Genomic DNA, 22219 nt, shown 5'->3' on the forward strand with positions numbered 1-22219 from the left:
TAGGAGGAATATGCAGATGGGCTTGAAAATCTCCCCTGCACCCTGAGGTGGCTGGTGAGAGTGCTGGATGGCAGGATTGGGGAGGACCAGGGAGTCACTCTGGGGGACTCTAGGAGGGAATATACAGATGGTCTTCAAAACCTCCCAAACAGTTTTAAAGAAATGACTCCAGATTTGGTATGGGGAAAAATTGGTGAAAAAGATACATTGAGTTTGAAACTGGGCCAGATTAGATTTGGGGGGGGGGGGATGTCTTGAAAAATAATCTTTTTTAAAAAATAGCCCAGTGCATATCTGTAGTAGAAGTAGTTCTAGCAGTTGCAAAATACAGAAATTAGCATAACTGTTAAATGGGTGTCAGACCAACTCTGAGTTGGAAAATTGTACTTTGGCACACTCCCATTGCCTCTCCTCTCCCACTTACAGACACACATTCTCTTATTATTCTTTCTAAACCAGTGGGCCAGATCCACTAATCAAGATCAGTAAGACCGAGTGGGACAGCTCCAATCCGATTTTTGGCTAATTCTAAAAGAGCTATTGATACACAAAAAATTTTGCATGCAAATGATTTGCGTAGAGGTTTGTCAAAATCCCCGTCTCTCTCGTCAGATTGATCGCTGTGAGAGCAACTCACACATGCACAGAGTTGGCTAGGGAAGCCCCAAAGCAGCCTCCTGCCACTTAGCTATTCAGGGTAGGAAAACTTTTTATTTTTAATTTAATGGGCACAGATGCACCGAGTAAGGAAGGCCCGCCATTTTGGATTGGCAAGCCTTGGAGCTGGAGGGATCGTGTTTCCCTCCTGCTTCTAACTTCTGAAAAATATATTGGGGGTGGGGGGAGGTCGGGGGAGCATCCAGTGGCAGGAGGTAGAAGGCATCCCTCCAGTCTTTTTTGGGGGGGGAAGGGGTAGGGTAGGGGATGGTGTGGAGGTGGGATCAACATGGCAGAAAGGAAATGAGCATCCTTTCTGCTTATTTTCATTGGCATGGGTGGGGGGTGTTAGTCCTGGTTTGTCGGGGAGACGTCAGGGAGGGTTGTCATTGGTGTGTGTGTGATTTTTTTTTTTTCAGTGAGACAGATAAGTGACTGGTTTTGACTAGTCATTTTTTTTTTATTACTTTTTTTTGTGCATCGCTAAGTGATGTTAGTACATCAGTCACTCGGGTAGTTTATATGGGGTTTTAATATTAAACAGCTAATTTGCATGGCCAGATTGGAAAATGGGCGGTCAAGGGGAAAAACATGCGGGTTGGCAAATTTGATCATCGCTAAAGCAGTCAAAACCAGTTTAGCGATGATTGCTGACTTTAGTGCATCTAGGACCAGGCCAGAGATGCACCATGTGCACACAGGCAAAGCAGATACAAGTACACACATATACAAAACACTTGTGGGGAAAGAATTTAATCATGCGTCTCGTATTTCTCACTTGTCTTAGCTGTGAATTGTACTGTGAAATTTGTGACTGACCCATATAGCTTTCGTAATGGTAGCTATGAATAGTGACATCTATTACCTGAGTCATAGTTTGCAACTGATTGCTATGTGTATTTCCAAGTGGTTGTAGAGAAACCTGGTAATACCTGTTGCTGTGAGTCAGTGGCAACTTGTGGTGTTACACTGTAGAATTCTTCCTTTGAAATCTAGTTGGACTATCGTTGCCCTGCTCCCTTGGTGACATCACCAGGGAGAGAGATTTTAAAAAAGACAGCCCAGCGCCCAAGGTGCAGGTGCTGATTTTGTCACGCCAACGAAGAAGCATGATTAGGGAGCAGATCTGCTCCTTAGGGTGCTTCTTTGGGTATTATACACTGTCGAGTCACATTATTATGACTACCGCCTACATCTGATGTCAGGGACACACAGGAAATGAATGAATGCATATATCATGCGCAGGCTTTGTGGGTATACTGTATAAGGTGGGGTGTCAGCAAGTTGCCAATATAGCAACCGTGGCTGTCATGGGGAAAACAGTGTGATTTATCAGACATTGAAAAAGGCATGATCATAGGCTGCTGGGCCAAAGGCATCAGCATTTCGGAAATAATGGAGTTTGTGTACTGTTCATGGTCTGCTGTGGTTAAAGTGTACTGTGAGTGGATAAAAATGGAACCTTTTCGACGACCTGATGTGGTGACTGCGGGGCAGCACGAGTCATCGATGCAAGAAGTAAACATCAGCTGCGCAGGATGGTGCGGGCTGATTGGCACGCTACTGTGGAGCAACTCCTCATCCAAATGAATTGGGGGGCTTCCAGATGTGTGACCAAAACAGTGCAGCAAACCCTGCGAATGGGGCTCCTGAGCAGATGGCTGGTAACTGCACCCATGCTTATGAGGGTTCATCGCAAAAATTGGCTTCAATTTGCACAGGAGTACCAAAATTGGACTTGCACTGATTGGCAGAGGGTTGCCTTCTCTGATGAGTCACATTTTGAGCTCCATTGAATGGATGGACGTTGATGTGTCTGGCAGGAAACCGCTGAAAAACACCCAGCAACCATTATTGGACATACACATACTGGTGGCGACAGTGTTATGGCCTGGGGAATGTTTTCTAGGTATAGTCCAGTGGTTTCAAACTCACGGCCCGCCAGGTATTATTTTCAGGCCCTCGGTATGTTACCATTGTTCATGTTGCCTGCCTCACTGCTGTAACACCACGCAAGCACTTTCCTGCATCTTACTGCATGTTGCACTGCTTTCAGCTGTGCATAGCTGAAATTATCAGAAGCAATTAAGGAAAGATTTATAAACAATAACGAGTTTTACCTCATGCAAAGTTGTCATTTCTTTAATGAGACATAAACCATTTTTTTCTTCGGTCCTCCAAGTACCTACAAATCCAAAATATGGCCCTGCAAAGGGTTTGAGTTTGAGACAGCTGGTATAGTCTGAGTTCCTTGGTTGAGAGTGCCTTGCCGATCAAGTACACCTGTATAGACTGATGGTCTTCCCTATGGCTGATGGGATCTTTTAACATGATAATGCAACATGTCATAATGTTTTGCCTCCAGCAGCCTTATCCTGGTTGCGACAAGGTACCAAGATATGCCCTATGTAATTCAGTAATTTCACTGAACTTTATTGCTGTAGCTACTTCTTGCCAGGATATGTGAGCTAGGCATTTTGGGCAATGTAGTCTTCACGTGCTGCAATCACTCTTGCTTACCTGTACAAGCTTCTCTGGCAGTGGTCCTTCTGAGATCACCTCCCCCCTGTCTCTCATCTTATGTCTGGCTCACCTTTACTTCCTGGGCTACCTGGGGTTTAACTCTATTCCTATTGGCCACTGACCCTGCTCTTACCTTAGCCTTGAGGGACTCTTTGTCTAGAGAGAGACTCGCTGCCCTTCTTCCATCAGCCACACACATGGCTCTTCATGTCCTCTAACAAAGGAACTATCTTTTCACCTCTTTGGAGCTATCTGAACACAGGTAGGCTTCAGCAACTCCACTCTGAAACCTTCTTATTCTGCTGGACTATTCTCAATTGCTCATCCTTATCTAATAAAGCCTTATCCTGGAACCAAGAAATGTGAGCCCAAGAGAACAAACCTCTGAGAAAGAGCTGCTAAATGTGAGTACACATATTATATTTGTTCAATAAAGTATATTTCAGAAAACATATAAGGATTTCCTGCATGTGTGTCAGTATGTTTAGCTTTCTGGTAGCCTAGCATACATCTGGGACAGCAACCATTGTGCTTCTGATCTACCTAAAACATTTTTTATGAGTTTTTGCCTCTGTGGAAAGTTTCTCTTAATATTCTTTCTTAGCTTTTTTTATCAATGCTTTGCATCTAACTTGCCAGTGCTTGTGTCTCTTCTTTCCTTTATTCGGATCCTTTTTCCATTCTTTAAAGGATGGTTTTTTTGGCTCTAATAGCCTCTTTCACCATGCCAGCTCTCATTTCCTCTTCTTTCCACCTTTGCTGATACATGGAATACATCTGGTCTGGGCTTCCATGATGGTATTTCGAAATATCATCCACGCCTGGTTTACTGTCCTAACCTTTGCAATTGATCCTTTTAGCTTCTTTTTAACCATTTTTCTCATTTTCTCATAGTCACCGTTTCAAAAATTAAATGCCTCTACAGTAGATTTATTTTGCGATGTCACTCTTGGTATGAGCTCAAATTTGATCACGTTATGATCATTGTTTCCCAGCGGACCCAACACAGTTAACTCCTGTACTATGCCTTGCATTCCACTAAGGACAAATCTAAAATAGCTCCCCATCTTATTGGTTTCTACATATTGGAACAACAAGTGAGGTGATTTGCAGATGACATGGAAATATTCAAAGTTGTTAAAACACATGTGAACTGTGAAGAATTGCAGGAAGAACTTAGGAAATTGGAAGGCTGGGCATCTATATGTCAGATGAAATTTAATGTGGAGAAATGCAAAGTGATGCACATTGGAAAGAATAATCCAAATCATTGTTACCAAATGCTAGGGTCTACCTTAGAAATCGGCACCCAAGAAAAAGATCTAGGTGTCATTGTAGACAGTACACTGAAATCATCTGCTCAGTATGGCAGTAGTGGCCAAAAAAGCAACTAGGATGTTAGGAATTATTAGGAAAGGCATGGTAAATAAGACCAAGAATATTAAAATGCCTCTTATAGCTCCATGTATGACCTTACTGTGAGTACTGCATTCATTTCTGGTTACAGTATCTCAAAAAAGATATAGTGGAATTAGAAAAGGCTCAAAGAAGTGTGACCAAAGTGATAAAGGGGATGGTACTCCTCTTGTATGAGGAAAGACTACAGAGGTTAGGGCTTTTCAGCTTGGAAAGGAGATGGTTGATGGGGGGGGGGGGGAGGGAGATATAATTGAGGTCTACAAAATCCAGAGTGATGTAGAATGGGTAAAAGTGAATCTGTTTTTTTTCTCTTTCAAAAATTAATCCCCTCATTGTCCAAGGTATACTCAAAGAAGTAGCATGTAAATACATTTAAAATAAATAGGAGAAAATATTTTTCACTCAATGAATAGTTATGCTATGGAACTCGTTGCTAGAGGATGTGGTAACAGTGGTTGGTATAGCTGGATTTAAAAAAATGTTTAGACAAGTTCCTGGAGGAAAAGGCCATAGTTTGCTATTGAGAAAGACATGGGGGAAGCCACTGCTTACCCTGGCATTGATAGCATGGAATGTTGCTACTATTTGGGTTTCTGTCAGGTACTTGTGACCTGGATTAGCTACTGTTCGAAACAGGATACTAGGCTAGGTGGACCATTGGTCTGACCCAGTATGGCCAACAAAATTAAAGGTCACCATCAGGACCTACAGTCTGTCCCATCAAACCTCCCTCCAACTAATGAGGAGAACACTCCCTCTGCTCCACCATGCACAAGCCATCTGGGTCTGGGAGAATGCTAAAAAAAAAAAAGTCCAGAAAGGTCTATGGCCGACATCCTGTATTTTTGACCTCTGCGTAGCAATTATAGTATAATGAGCGAATGAGCATTTGGGCTGTGCAAAGATAGTACAATGTGCAAGCATATGGGCCACTAAAATTGTTAGCTCCTCCCTTGTGGAAGGGCAGCTCCCAACAACACTAAAAAGAACTGTGGTCTACCCCCTACTAAAATAGAGCTCTCTTGACCAGGACAAGCTCAAAAACTACCAAACAGTCTTTTTCTGGCAAAATGTATAGAATAGGCAAATAAATGCAAGGGAGATTGCCAAAAATGCAATGTAGTGAAAATAGAGATTAAAACAGAATAGAACCATAACAGAACAGAAACCATAAAGATCTCTAAAGCAAAATCTAAAGTAACCTTTAACCTTAGAAGTCACATCATGTGAAAGTTAACATACACTCAGAATTGTGTAATCAAGCCAAGGACCTAAGTCCCTACAGCGAGACCCACCAACGGATCATTGTGCATCGCCTTCACTTTTGAGACTGCTAATATGACAAGATTACAAATTCATTGGAATCAGTCTTCCATCTCTAATTTAAATGGTTTTCAGCAATATTTCTCTGTGGGTTCCTTGAAAACGGTGGTCCGCGTTGGGACCCTCAACCCTATGGGCTAAGTTTAAAATTTATGCACATATTTTTCAGTAAATTTATATGAGTTAAGACTTATTTAATTAAAAATTTTTCATGCACAATGAGTGGATGGTGGGCCTCGCTATAGGGACTTAGGTCCTTGCCTTGATTACACAATTCTGCGTGTATGTTAACTTTCACATAATGTGACTTATAAGGTTAAAGGTTACTTTAGATTTTGCTTTAGAGATCCTTATGGTTTTTGTTCAAAATGTATAGAATAGACTGTTCTATACCGTGTATGGACTCAGCTGAATGACTGGATAAATGAAAGTAATTAGCTAGAGTAGACTCATGTCAGTCTGGCTTCAGACCTAGGTATGGAACGAAGATGGTTCTTTTGTCCCTTTTTAATAATCTGTACAGAAACCTTGACAGGGGATCTGCCTTGATATTAGTGTTGCTGGATTTTTTACAAGGCTGGCAGAAACAAGTGTCAGTAGCACAGTATTTACATTGTTCAAATCCTATTTGTCAGGCAGACAACAGTCCAGTTCTCTTCAGCAACAGCACATCATTACTTTGGGCACTGAACTATGGGGTGCCACAAGATCCATACTGTCTCTCATTGTATTTAATATCTACCTCAAGCCTTTGGCTGAGCTACTTCAGTCGGTGCACAGAATTCTATGTTTCTGCTGATGATGTGCAACTACTTACATTACATTTATTGATTTACAGTCTGCCAAAGCCTTTCAGTTCTAGGCAGATCACAAAGCAAAAGAACTGGTCATTTCCAGGAATTACATTAATATAAACAGTGTCACTTTATAGAAACAATGATCCATGAACATATAAACTTTCACAATTTAAGTATGTGTTGATACTGCTCTGGAAAGTTTTATAATCCGTTGAACTTGTCAATAATTCCAAAACCTTCATATCCAGTCCAGCTGCTTGATATATCATTAGGCCTTCTATGATTTTCAATATCTTTTTTCTTTTTAGCGATGGATAAAAAAAGGATCCCTTGGCCCTAGTAGATGTAACAATCCCTCCCATTCAATTTGGGCAGCTAGATAGGATGGGGCCAGACCAAACAAGATTTAAATAATGGCCAATAACAATACCCTTATTTAAAGTACTTAGTGAACTGGATGTACTCACAGTTTACTTCAACTTAGGAATGGACAAAAAACAACAAACTCTGCCTGAACCCAAGCAAACTGAGATTCTTTTGGTATCTAACACAAGTGGATAAACACCTGACTTCAAAATATTCTTTAGGAAGTATGAACTTCCTCTAAAATCACAGGTCAGGAATCTTGGGATACTGCTAAACCAGTGGTCTCCAATGTGTGGCCCCCTGAACTCTTTCATTGTGGTTCTCAGTTGACTGAAATGCTCTTCAAATCCTGTAAATGTGTTAATTTCTGTCTTGACCACCAAATATAGGGCTCTTTTTACTAAACTATGGTAGAGCTCTTTACTGTGGGCCGGCGAGGCAAATGGTCTGACGCACATTCAATTCCTATGAGCATTGAAGCATTTACCTCACCGGCCCACTGTAAAAAAAAAAAAAAAAAAAAGATCTACTACCGTTTAGTAAAACCCAGCAATAGTAACTACAATCAATTTCTTAAATGTGTTACTCAGGAATTTCATTTATGGAATTTACTACTGTTGACAATTCAAAATAAATTAGTTTTTTAAAATATATTCTTGAAATAACATAGTAAATGGTGGCAAATAAAGACCTGAACAGTCCATCCAGTCTGTCCAACAGTCACATACATTATTAATTCATGATTAAATTGTCTGGCTTTGACATTTCTGGTTTGCAGATGGCCTTAGATTCCAGCTACTGGAGTTGCTGTTGAAGTCCACTCCAGCATATCCAAACCATCTGATCATTTGCAGGACACGGACTGTAACGTTTGCCCAGCACCTATCTTCACTTTCTAAATTACTGGAGTTTCCATCGAAGTCCATCCTAAACCGAATTTCCATAAATGTGTTGTAGAATCAATATGTGTATTAATTTTTCATGTTTAATATCTAATCTTGACCAAGGAGGTCAAGATGATTTACAGAATTAGTAGTAAGTGTAAGCTTGAAATCTTTTGGTGTCCTTTAGTGCTTTCTCGTATTCACACTGTGGCCTTTACATGAGAAAGGATGGAGACTGCTATGCTAGACTCATCAGTCAGCTTGATCCTGCAGATTCAAGCAACCTTTAAAAATTCTCTTGTCATCTGTGGCAGCTATGACATCTCTCTCCATATATTGAAAAGATGAGTCACCACAGTGGTCCATGCAATGATGATATCATGACTGGACTACTGTAATGCCCTGTACATTGGTCAAACCCAAAAGTCTACATTTAGAATGCTGCAGCATGACTGATAGAAGACTGCAAGTGGCATGAACACATCGCACCCTTCCTGCAAAAACTACACTGGCTACTAGTACCTTCCAGAGCTAAATTTAAAATTGTGTTTGATTTTTCATGGTCCTCAGATAAAATGGATCAGAATACTTGAAGATTAAGTTATCCCTCTACACACCTTTGAGATTTTTAAGGTTGTTTCAAGTAGCATCATTATCCCCATACTCTCTTCAAAATCTCTTCCTAAAGGTGGTTGAAAAATCCAAATAAATAAATGAGAATGCTTGGTGTGATATCCAGAGAACATGAAGGACCTTCAGAGTGACATGGGCTGTGTTTCAGCATAAAACGTCTGCATCAGGAGTCTGCAGAAACATGTAATACATTACAAATACAATAAATAAAGTAACAAATTATATAACAAGTATGAAAATAATAGAAAAATAAGATATAATTATTAGGAATGTGAAAGGGTATGAATGAAATGAACAGATGAGGTATGACAAAATAAGCTAACAGTTTTACTAAAACTTGATTAAAGTGAGCAAGTGAAATAGGACCAAATATGCCTGAAGAAATTGAATGAGAAATGAAGAAAAACAATTATACTGAAAATACCTAACCAGTGTAATGTGACTATATTAGGGTGTGACTTAAAAAACAAAACAAGAGATTAAAAAATTATGCAATGATGTGTAATATTATACCTTCTAAAATAAATGTGTGAAATGTTTTTTTTAATTTTTTAAATAATTTTTTAGTTTTTAAATCATTTTTTAATAAAGAGAAAAGACTTCAAGTGCTCGCAGCTTGTTTGTGATTAGAACTTGTCTTGACAGACTAGCCAATAGCGAGCTATCACTAGTCAAAAACCCTTGTTTTATTATAATTTATTTCATATAAAACTTTCTATTTTTGATTTTTCTTATTTTTTGTGTGCATAGGATTCTTTATATCCACTGCTGTTTAAAATTCCATATTTTTAATATATTTTTTATAACCTTGTTCAATAAATGTTCATATTAAAGGGAACCTCAGCAACAGAAAATTAGTACTTAGCTTGGAAGCTGTATTGTGTTGTCCAAAGTAGGACAGTGCTCAACGGAGCATCCCCGTTTCACTCTTTAAGTTTTGAAAAGCTTCATCAGGAGAAAAAGGTGCCCTTAGATTCTCCAGCTTTAATAGTTCACCATAGTTTCCATTGGAAGCAGTTATGGTCTAAACTGACCACGGGATCAAGAGGGAGCGATTTTTAGCTTCTGGAAGGATGCAGCCTCGCAGATGATAGATGCCTTGGTCCAGCCATGGTCAGCAGATGAGCCCCTGTATATCTGTCATCCATGACTTCTAATAGGCTGGTTTTGCAGAGAATAGCATGCTATCCTCAACTTGTCCTTCTGGTGGCCCTGGATTGGCCCTGTCGGCTGTGTAGATCTAGTGTGTCTGTAGCTGAGCTGTTGCCTCTGCCTCAGGGTGCCAAGGCTGTAGCTCTAACCACTGGCCCTGAACCTTCCCTCTGACATCAGAATTGATAGGGGGGGGAAGGCTTGTGGGCTGACTGCTTGCAGTCATTGCATGTGTCTGGCCCGTCCCTGTTGCGGCGGCAGGGTGTGAATGGAATGTGTAGGGTAGCAGGGTCGGCTTCGGGAGTGGGGCAGGGAGGAATCGGTGGCGGCTTCAGCGGAGGAGAGATCCCAGGCAGCGGCCAGCCCGCGTACCCCCAACAGGCCCGTGTATCGCAGGTTGAGAAACAATGGTAAAGATGGTACTATGCTTTTTATTTTCAGGTAGGTTGCTCTTACTTTACAGTAATCTATCATGTATTTTACCTTACTAAGGCAATGTAGGTGTGATTTTTAAGACAAATAATAGCTTTTGTCAGTGTGTGTGGCTGATGTGCTTTTTTTCTTCTTTGATTTTTGCATGAAAGCCTCATTCAAATGAGTGAGCAGTGACTGGAGTGTGTGGGTGATCATTTTTATTCCCCCCCCCCCCATTTTTTTTTTTTTTTTTTTTTTTTACATTGATGTCAATGGCATTCTATGTGGCCTTTCTCCAATCTTATTCCAGTCGAGCAGTCTTGCATGCCTGTGAAAGAATAACTCAGCATGTTTAAGGAATCCATTAAATTATTATACTCTGGAGTGTGGGGATCACAGGTCTAACACCATGCATGAAGGTGGAGTTATTATTTTCAATTTCTGTGGGGTTACTTGCCACCTTTTCTGATTCAGGATTTGGTGTTCGCTGGATAGTTTCCTAAGTCCTAAGCTGGAATGGCTTGATCTTTTTAATTTTTGTTTTTGTAGTGTTGCTTTGAAGAGCCAGAGGTGCTATGGGAGAAGGCAGGGATCCTGTGTCCTTTATTTCCCTAGGGCTATGCTGTGATAATTGCTCTTGTCTTCCTTTAAGTGCTGTATCTCTGGAATGAGGCACCTAACCACTGTCACAGCTAGGCTTGCTCCTTCAGTGGCTTTGTCTCTCTGGGTGCCTTGCTTCCTGACTGTTCAAAGGGTTGCATGCTATAATTTTGATGTCTGTTTTCTGCCATTGTTCTTCAGCAGCTGCATGTGCAGAATAAAAGCAAACTTGCAGGTGTCTTGTGCAAATTTAGATTATAAATGCCCTCATTTTCATTATCGAGGATAAAAACTCAAAACAGAAATGGGGCTGTGATCAGAAAAAATTTAATTTATCAGGGTTTTAATATAAGGTAAGCCAGGAAAGTATACTTCATCAAAAATCTATTAGACTGGCTGAATGACTCACTAGTAAAAGAAATATTCCTCAAACACCTAGGAAAAATCATTCTAACACCCACCCCAGAAGATCAAAATTATACCCCCTTGAAACAATCTACACATACGCTGATGACATCCTTGTCCTTCTTGAGACAGACCAGAACCTCACCAACCTCCACGAGAACATTACAGCTTGCATAATGAGACTCCACTCCTGGTGCCTCTCGGTACAGATGAAATTGAATGAATCTAAAACAAAATTACTCTGGCTCGGTCCAAAATTAGAGCACCTGCCCACCCTCTTCGCACTACCCTCAGGTGCTGCTCTGCAGCTTGAGTTCTCAAGCAAGGTCCTTGGCATCATTATCGATTCTTCTCAATGACTACCTCAACTCCTTGGCAAAATAATGCTTTTTCAGCCTCCACATGCTGAGGAAAGTAAGATCCTACTTTCGCCAACAACATTTTGCCGTCCTTGTTCAATCCATCATCCTCTCCAAACTAGACTACTGTAATGCCATTTACTTAAGCCTAACAAAAAAAAGTCTTTAAAGACCAGCTAATCCAGAAAACTGCGGCCAAGTTGATCTTCGCAAAACGCAAATCTGACCATGTCTCACCACTCCTGGGCAAACTTCACTGGCTCCCAGTGATTTCCAGAATTCATTTCAAATGCTCCTGCCTGGCTTTTAAGATCATTCATGGCATCCTTCCTCCCCTAATCCCACTATTTTATAACTCCTTGAGTCCTGACTCCACCAGACCCGCCCAAAGATATAAACTATCCTTCCCCTCTATACATGGTATTCTCTATGCAGGTAAACTGGGGAAAATCCCTTCTCTTCATATTCACAGGTCTTTGGAACGACCTTACTATCCCGCTGCGGAACCTGGGCTCCCTCCAATTATTCCATAAGCAACTGAAAACTTGGCTTTTCACTAAAATGCAATTCTCTCTTCCCCCCCCTGTACGCAACCTTTACCCTTATTCTTCTCTTACTATATATAAGTTCATGTAAACCTTTTCTTTCTCTTCCTATATTTAAGTTCTTGTAAACTGTGCCGAGCTCCACATCTGTGGAGATGATGCGGTATATAAACTTAAGGTTTAGTTTAGTTTAGAAGAAAGATGACAAGAATTACAGACCAGTAGCTTCAATCCCACTTCATGTTAAGCTATTAGAATGCGTGATATCAAATCACAAAGTTCCTGGAACACCATAAACTATTAGATACTACACAATCATTCCAAATTACATTATTACCTCATCTTTTAAATTTATACCAGACTCAACTAACTAAGGTTGTATTACAGGTACTATGGCGGAATCTTTAACTATTGTTTTACCAAAGCCAAATAAAGATCCCATGTTGGTTTCAAATTACAGGCTTATTTCTTTGATTAATGTAGATGGAAAACTTCTGGCTAAGTTATTGGCTTTACGCTTGGCCAAGGCTCTCCCTTATATTATCGGTATGCCCCAAATAGGGTTTGTTGCTCAAAGGCATTCTTCAAACAACATCAGACTGGCTTTTCATATGTTAAATTTAACAAAAAGCCATGGAAGATCTGGCCTTCTTTGGATGCAGAGAAGGCTTTTGATCGTGTGAAATGGACCTTTATGTATCAAGCAATGGATTGGTTTGGTGTTAGTTCTGGATTTATACAAATGATTCAAACCTTGTATAGTTCCCCTTCTACCAGATTATATATTAATAATACTTTTTCAGAACGTTTTCATCTGGAGAGGGGAGTTAGACAATGGTGTCCATTATCCCCTTTGCTTTTTGATGTTATACTGGAACCCTTGCTATTGGCTATTCAACAGACAAAGGAGATACAGGGTATTCTTTATGCAGGTCGGGAATATAAGGTCTCTGCTTATGCAGATAATATTTTGCTTCATTTGAGGAATCTTGAATCTACCATCCCACATTTACTAGATTTGATTGACAGATTTGGAAAATTTTCTGGATATAAAATAAATTGGAGTAAATCGAAGGTTCTTCTGCTAAATGTACACTGTCCAAAAGGATTATTTGACTCATTCCCTTTTCTTTGGAAAGAAGAGGGTATAAAATATTTAGCTATTTGGATTCAAAAAATGCTGGAAGATACGATGAGAGTAAATGAAAAATCCTTATTGCTAAAGGTCTCAGAAATGTGTGAGCATTGGAACCCGCTACATCTGTCTTGGTGGGGGAGAGTCCAAATGGTTAAGATGATGATTTTACCTGAAGTTTGCTACCAAATGGGTATGTTGCCAGTTTATTTTCAGAAGTCCTTTTATAAGAAATTGAATAGTATTCTAACCAAATTTATTTGGCTGGGTAAAACCATTCGAATTGCTTTAGTATCTTTACAAAATCCAATTGCAGCAGGTGGGGTAAATTTCCTAAACTTTTATAGGTACAGCAGCAGGGTATGTATTGGATCCTTCCTGAGCTCATGGAACATCTCCCTGATTGGCTTTACTTAGAATGGCAACTCTTTTCTCCATTGAAATTGTAGTCGGCACCAGAGCCTTCTAACAGGACTCCTCAGTGCCCCTAGTGGCTACATCCAAAATTGCACCGGTGTGTGACCCAGTGTGGAGTCACCCTGCAGGCACTGCATCAATATAAGTAAAACAAAACCTGAACCAATACACACAGTTCCAGGTTTGGTTTTCAAAGAAAATTTAATGTCAGAATGAAACAAAATGGCAAAATCCCAAAATCAATGTAGCTTGCAAAACAAAGGAAAAAAAAACCCAAAAGGAAAACTCTGGGTGAGTTCAGGATTTCTCCTCACAAATATCAATAATCTTCTCTGTGGCTTTATTCTCAACAGAGCTCCTTGCAATATGGCTTTCAAAGCCTGCTCCTAGCAGATTTCAGGAAAGTTCAGTTCCCTGCTATGATACACTAATATTCACTCAGTCTTAACTAGCAAAGCCTCCAGCTTATTTTATAGCACTGCTGGGTCTAGGGGAGTGCCTCAAGTTTGCCTAACAAAAGCTCAAATAAACAGCTTTCAAAATCCCTCCCAGTTGTTGGCAAACTTCTTCCCACAAAAGCACTCCCAGCTTATCAAACTATGCAGAGAACAAATTAGAAAAACAATCCCACAGTTCTAGCAGTTAATGAAACTGGCTGGAAACCAAAACCACCTCAGCCAACAATAGCAGCAACAACAAAAAAAAACCTCACAGGTTTTTTTTTTTAGCTCAGTCCTTGCAAATGGCTGCCAATCCTACTTCCATCAGCTCTGGTGTTGGATACGAATCTTCAAGAGCCAGCTCTCCTTGCAACTCCATGGGCATCTCCTGGTCTGTTTCCAGCAACTCTAAAGTGGGTCCAGCTTCCTCCACTTTCATGGGGTCACAGGTATTACTCGTGCTTGAGCTAGGAAGCTCTTCTTTAGGGAGAGACCTGAGCTTCCTCCCTAACCTGCCTAGTAGCTTGCTAACATCCACTGGCTTTTCAAGAGAGGAACCACACCCTGCTCTAGCTGAGCCTGCTCTCACCTGGGCTTCTCTCTGGCTCCCCCTGTGGATACTAGGGTAATAGCCTTCCTCACTATTCCTGGAAGAAAGTTTAAAACCTAAGTCCCTAGCCCTGCTGTGTGAATGGTAGTGATTGTGCAGGGCTTCCTCTCCCCCCCCCCCCCATTCTGGGTCGTGGCATCCTCAAGCGGGTCAGATTGGTACTGAGAGCTGGCCTTGGCAATCCCCTTTCTGGGTTTCTTGCCACCCTTTCTTCCAGCTTTCACCGGGATTTTGGCAGGCTCAGAGCCTGACTGGTCACAAGATTATATCATATTTTAAGTATCAAGTTACCTAGGATTTATAAGGACAATAGAATTTTATTCACTACATGGCAGACATTGAAATTTATTAATAACTTAACACCTATTCTGATTCATTTATCCACGTGTCAGTCTTTGTGGTTGAACTCCAAGATTCAAATTGGCAAGTCTAAGATCCTCTGGAAGCACTGGCTGCAGGCGGGTATATGCACACTGGATGATGTGTTATCAGATGGAAAGCTGCTTGACTTTTCACGACTGCAACAAACATTTGGTATTGCAAAGTCTCAAGTAGATGCAAAGAGGCAGGCGGACCTCCAGGCTGTGAATGCATGGTTGAGGAGATGGTGCCAGGAGGAGGGCTTCCACTTTGTGAGGAACTGGACGTCCTTCTGGGGAAAGAGCAAGCTCTACCGGCGAGACGGCCTGCACCTGAGCACAGCGGGAACTAGACTACTGGCAGCCAATGTGAGGAAGGAGATCGAGAGGGCTTTAAACTGAGGAGAGGGGGAAAGCCGACAGCTGACCTGATGTTAACGCTTCGGACAACAGTATCCAGAACAGATGCTGAACGGGCTGACTGCAAGGAGGAAGTAGAGAGACCGGTGAATCTTATGATCAGACAGCGAGGGAAACACCAGGTAAAGGGAGCTTGCTGGGAGGAGACTAAGGGGCATGGAGACACAGGGGGACTGGGTGGCACGAGGGCGAAAACTGAGGGCAATATAGGGGTGCCACAAGGCGAGGGGGATCAAACAGAGGCTCAAGGGATGATAGCCCAGGAGGGGGCCGGTAGGGCTAGAAAACCCAGAGGAAAAGCGGGGGAGTGGGGTGGCGGAAATGTGGGGAAACCGAAAGCTACAAGGATAAAGGCTGAGGGCAAAGCAGAAGCACAGGGAACAGGAGAACTGCCCGAAATTCAAGGGGAGGCGGCCCAGGTAAATACGGAGGTGGAGGAAAAACGACGGGACCTGCGGTGCTTATACGCAAATGCAAGAAGCCTCATGGCCAAGATGGGTGAACTAGAGGTCGTAGCCAAGGGGGAGGACCTGGATATAATTGGAATTACAGAAACATGGTGGACAGAGGAGAATCAATGGGATGTGGCGCTGCCGGGGTACAAGCTATACAGGAGGGACAGGACCCACAAGAAGGGGGGAGGCATAGCACTATATATAAAGGACTCTATCTACTCGGTCGGGATGGATATGGCAAAGAAGGCAGAAGGGCTGGAATCGCTATGGGTCAAATTGCCGGGAAACAAGTGTGCAGGCATAAAACTGGGGCTGTACTATCGCCCACCTGGTACGCCGGAGGAAATCGGACACGACTTGGAAGCTGAACTGAGACAAGAATGCAGGACTGGAAGTGTAACAGTGATGGGGGACTTCAACTACCCGGGGATTGACTGGAGTACGGGTCACTCCAACTGCACTAGGGAAACAGGATTTGTAGAAGCTGTGAGGGACTGCTTCATGGAGCAACTAGTCAGGGAACCGACGCGAGGGAGTGCTACTCTTGACCTCATCCTAAACGGATTAGGGGGGCCTGCAAGAGGGGTAGAAGTGGGAGGACCACTAGGCAACAGTGACCACAACGCGATCCGATTCACATTAGAAAGGGGGACACCCACAGTAAGGAGGACCGCAACAACTGCGCTCAACTTCAGGAAAGGGAACTATGTTGCTATGAGGGAAATGGTGGGGAGGAAGCTCAAAAACATCCTTAGGATGGAGACTGTAGGAAGCGCCTGGACCCTATTCAGGGACACCCTGCAGGAAGCACAAAGAATGTACGTCCCAAGTTTCAGGAAAGGCGGCATGAACAAGCGGTCAAAGGACCCGGTTTGGATCTCAACAGAAGTAAAGAGGGCAATAAATGACAAGAAAGTGTCCTTCCGGAGATGGAAAAAGGACCCAACGGAGGAAAATCACCAGGCGCACAGGAAATGCCAAAAGGAATGCCACCGAGAGGTTAGAAAAGCAAAAGGGAAATACGAAGAGGGGCTGGCCAGAGAGGCGAAAAACTTCAAGGCATTCTTCAGTTACGTAAAGGGGAAGCGACCAGCGAGAGAGGAGGTGGGGCCGTTGGACGATGGGGATAGGAAGGGAGTGATTAAGGAGGATAAAGAGGTAGCTGAGAGGTTGAACACGTTCTTCTCGTCGGTTTTCACGAGAGAAGACACATCTAATATACCGGACTCAGAGGAGCTCATGAGTGGGGAACAGGCTGAAAAATTAGAACACATAGAGGTAAGTAAGGAGGATGTCCTCAAGCAGATAGACAGGTTAAAATGCGGCAAATCGCCGGGCCCGGACGGGATCCACCCAAGGGTTCTGAAAGAACTAAGACAAGAAATAGCGGGCACAATCCAGCATGTTTGCAACCTATCCTTGAAAACTGGAGAGGTACCAGAGGACTGGAAATTGGCGAATGTCACACCTATCTTCAAGAAGGGATCGAGGGGTGACCCCGGGAACTACAGGCCGGTAAGCCTGACTTCAATTATAGGGAAGATGGTGGAAGCTATGATCAAGGACGGTATTTGCGAGCACATCGGGAGACATGGCCTACTGAGAACAAGCCAGCATGGATTCTGTAAGGGAAGGTCATGCTTAACGAACCTTCTGTACTTCTTTGAGGGAATAAGCAGTCGGGTGGACAATGGGGAACCTATAGACATCATTTACCTTGATTTTCAAAAGGCTTTCGACAAGGTGCCACATGAAAGGCTGCTTAGGAAGCTGTGGAACCACGGGGTGGGAGGGGATGTGCACAGATGGATCGAGCACTGGTTGTCGGGTAGACTGCAGAGGGTCGGAGTAAAGGGACAATACTCTGACTGGCGGGGAGTCACGAGCGGTGTGCCACAGGGATCGGTGCTGGGGCCGTTACTCTTCAACATATTTATCAATGACCTGGAAAAGGAGGCAAAGTGCGAGGTTATAAAATTTGCAGACGATACCAAACTGTGCGGCAGAGTTAGGTCCAGGGAGGAGTGTGAGGACCTGCAAAGGGACCTGGACAAGCTGGAAGACTGGGCAAACAAATGGCAAATGAGCTTTAACGTGGAAAAATGCAAGGTCATGCATATAGGGAAAAAGAACCCGTTGTTCAACTACAAATTGGGGGGGGCAATGTTGGGAGACAGCAGTCTTGAGAGAGACTTGGGTGTGCTGGTGGATGCATCACTGAAGCCATCTGCACAGTGCGCAGCAGCCTCGAAAAAAGCCAACAGAATGCTGGGCATCATAAAGAGGGGCATAACAACCAGGACGCGGGAAGTCATCATGCCATTGTATCGAGCGATGGTGCGTCCACATCTGGAATACTGTGTTCAATATTGGTCGCCGTACCTCAAGAAGGACATGGCGGTACTTGAGAGAGTCCAAAGGAGAGCAACGAAGCTGGTAAGAGGGCTGGAACACTGCCCGTACGCCGAGAGGTTGGATAGACTGGGGCTCTTCTCTCTGGAAAAAAGGAGGCTCAGGGGAGATATGATAGAGACCTTCAAGATCATGAGGGGCATAGAGAGGGTGGATAGGGACAGATTCTTCAGGCTGAAGGGGTCAACAGGCACGAGGGGGCATTCGGAGAAACTGAAGGGAGATAGGTTCAGAACAAATGCAAGGAAGTTTTTTTTCACCCAAAGGGTCGTGGACACTTGGAATGCGCTACCGGAGGAAGTGATCAGGCAGAGTACGGTACAAGGATTCAAACAGGGATTGGACGGATTCCTGAGGGATAGGGGGATCGTGGGATACTGAGAGAGGTGCTGAGATGTAACACAGGTATAGAAAGCTAACCAGGGGTCGCGGCCTGCTCTGGTCGTGCATGTGCAAGACCGGAGGGTTAGGACTTCGATGGGAAGATAGAACTCAATGGGAAACCAAGGTGGCAAGGGGGCCCCTTCTGGTGACTCAGACAGGCCGTGACCTGTTCGGGCCGCCGCGGGAGCGGACTGCCGGGCAGGATGGACCTATGGTCTGACCCGGTGGAGGCACTGCTTATGTTCTTATGTTCTTATATAAGTGATTGCAGTTGAAGCAGGCCATTCAGAAGGGGTTCCCTGATTGGCGTAAATTAAAAACTCAGTATAGCTTGCTGGGTCTGTGCTTCCAGCCAGATTTGCTTGATTATTAGTTTTAGCCCTTTGTTTATACACATCCAGGATGGATGGGTGAAGGGGGGGATATGCCTTTAATTTATTATTTGATTGCAATTTTGTTTGTCTTGATCATTTGTATTACTCTTGATTGTCTTTATTGTATGAAAGGGTGGATGGGGGGGGGGAAGGGATATGTATGTATTATATCATTTGATGGAATTAAGTGCTGTTTATTTTGTACATTGTTTGATAATATGTTGCACTTGATGTTGGTTTTTAAAATGAATAAAGACATGAAAAAAAAAGATACTACACAATCGGGTTTCAGAAAACACTATAGTACTGAAACACTACTCGGTGCCCTGACATCTGAAATTAGAACACGCATGAGCACTGGACAAGTCCTTGTACTACAATTTTTTTTTAATTTTCTTGTACTACAATTTGATTTAGCTAGTGCATTTGATGTAGACCAGGGGTGTCAACTCAATTTCATAAGGGACCGAAATCTGAAAAAAAGGCTGTCACGGGCCAAATTTTTTATTAAGATACTTAGGGGTCCTTTTATTAAGGTATGTTTTACCGATTTTGCGCACGCTAATTGCGTACCTTATTAAAAGAACCCCTAAGTGACTAAGGAGCTCTGCAATTCTGACCAAATATGGAATTCCTTCACCCCATTATCGATCTCCAAGACAAAAAACTGCTAAACAAGCTATCCACCTGCTACAGCTCCCTAGATAACTGTCCTGACTGTGCATTTAACATATTCTGCTGATGTTAACCACATTTGTCTTTGATGTACAAATGTTCTGTTTAGTAGCTGATACAGCATTTCTTTTCATTCTGCTATCTATTATTAATGAAAGTGTTTTAACATAACTTTGTATATCTGCTTTCATTAAATCTGATAGCAGTTGTCTTTCATGTGTTCATTAGCTTGTTTTGATTTTATGATTTTTTAAAAAAAAGTTTTTACCAACTAGATAATATTACCTATTTTCCATTATATTCTCAATAAAAGATTTGTGCTAGTTCAGTGTCATAGTTGAAGATACATACAAGTTATGGTGCAGTGACAATATATTTTATTAGAACACAAGATTACTCTGTTGTAAATTATTATTTACCAATGCTGGGTTTTACTAAATGGCGCTAGATGTTTTTAGTGTGGGATTATGAGGTAAATGCTCCGATGCTCATAGGAATTCTATGAACTTTGGTGCATTTACCTTGCCAGCCCATGCCAAATAACTCTATGGGCTCCTTTTAAAAAGGTGTGCTAGTATTTTTAACACATGCACTGGATTAGCGCGAGCTACCCAAAAACTACTGCCTGCTCAAGAGGAGGCTGTAGCGGCTAGCACACGCGGCATGGCCCTAACGCACCTTTTGTAAAAGGAGCCCTAAATATTTTCATTGCATATTTAAAAATTGTTTGGTCTTGAATTCTCCCAATAATTGTCATCTTATCTCCCCCCGCCCTCCCCACCCAATATATTTTATTTTTTTTTTTACATTTTCTCCATGCTTTTGAAATTTTTTGAAAAACATTTTGGGCATGAAGCATCCACTTGAGAACATAGGGGTAGCCTTCTTATTTATGCGATTGTTGCAGTTGTCCGGGCCTTGCCATATCTGGGTAGGTAGAACTGACGTTTCAACCATCATGTTGTGGCTTTCTTCAGGGTAGGCATTGAGGTCTGCAGTTTGTCTTTATATATATGGTGGGTCCTCCAACCTGATTGACTGGGCTTGAGGTGATTGAGGCAGGAAAGTCTGCTGTTCCTGAATTTGAAATTTGGCAGGAAAGTTTGTTAGTCACAAATTTGAATTGTGGAGGGAAATAACATTGGTTACAACTTTAGATTCTGTCAGGAAAGTCCATTGGCATAATTTTTTTAATTCTGGCAGGAGAGGGCTGGAAACTTTGAGAGGGAGGAATAAGGTGTTTGACCTCGGCCTCGGGTCTTTTGTGCTAAATTTCTTTTGGATTAACAGTTGCCATGCTTTGTTTATGGAGAGCCCTTTATCTCCATTGACGTTATTGGGGTGTCTTGCTATCCTACAAACTTTCCTGCCAAAATTCAAATTCAGGACCAACAGATTTTCCTGCCTCAATCACTTCAAGTCCCAGCCAATCAGATTGGAGGACCCACTATATATAAAGACAAACTGCAGACCTCACAGCACATCATGATGAAATCCATAGCATGATGACTGAAATTTCGGTTCTACCTTCCCAGATACAGTGAGACCTGGACAACTGCAACAATCATGATGCCAGCCATGGAAACCTAGGACAACATATAACCCGGCTTCTTATATACATATTTGCAAAGATTTATATATTTCTCATTTTTCATTGACCCAGTCCATTTATTATTTATTGGGATTTATTTACTGCCTTTTTGAAGGAATTCACTCAAGGTGGTATACAGCAAGAATTAAGTCAAACAAAAACAAAAGACAATTACAGCAGTAAAAATGTTCGTTACAATACAAATATGGCATAGTATACCATATTTGTATACCATATACAAAAAAAAAAAAAATAGTATACTACATTACAATGTCAACACAATAGGTGATAAAACATAAGAGTGTAAGCAAAGATGGCATATATAGATAGAGTAAAAGGTGTAAAAAAATAAGGGGCCTAAAAAGAAAGTTGCACATGAGATCAGAATGGTGCCTGAAAATGATCTCAGCTAGGGTAAGAAAGGATAAACATGCTCTGATATAGTATGTGTCACTCCTCGTGTATGTCTGAGATTAGCAAGTTAGCTGCTGCTTCCATTAAAGACCTGGTTGAAGAGCCAAGCTTTCACTTGCTTCCTAAAGTAGAAATTTTCTTGTTTTAAATGAAGCCTTTCAAGGAGTGCATTCCAGAGTGTGAGGACTATTCTGGAAAAGGCTCGAAGGTGAGTATCACATCATACAATGTCCTTAAGAGAGGATGTGGTTTGACTAGTTTATGGAGGAGGACCTTAGTGACCTTGAAGGTGTGTAGAGAGAGATCCTGTTCTTCAAGTACTCTGGGCCATTTCTGTTGAAGGCCTTGAAAATCAGACATAGAGTTTTAAATTTAGCCCTGTATTGTTCTGGTAGCCAGCGAGGTTTTTGCAAAACTGATGTGATGTAGTCACTTTGCTTGACAACCTTCTGTTAG

General features: G+C 42.1%; 1 protein-coding gene across 2 annotated transcripts in view; it reads left to right on the top strand.

Moving 5' to 3' along the window:
- Positions 1-22219, top strand: part of TTC39C (tetratricopeptide repeat domain 39C) — a 173802-nt gene that overhangs the window by 13890 nt on the left and 137693 nt on the right. Inside the window, exon 1 of one of the 2 annotated variants that reach the window (XM_033933868.1) lies at positions 3541-3584. The exons of the other annotated variant lie outside the window; for it this stretch is intronic. The gene's annotated coding sequence lies outside the window, so the exon portion shown is untranslated. Of the gene's footprint in view, positions 1-3540; positions 3585-22219 lie in introns of those variants that run through there. 2 annotated transcript variants of the gene reach the window in all.

This window comes from Geotrypetes seraphini, chromosome 2, assembly GCF_902459505.1.
Source record: "Geotrypetes seraphini chromosome 2, aGeoSer1.1, whole genome shotgun sequence".
In the NCBI taxonomy this organism is placed as follows: domain Eukaryota; kingdom Metazoa; phylum Chordata; class Amphibia; order Gymnophiona; family Dermophiidae; genus Geotrypetes; species Geotrypetes seraphini.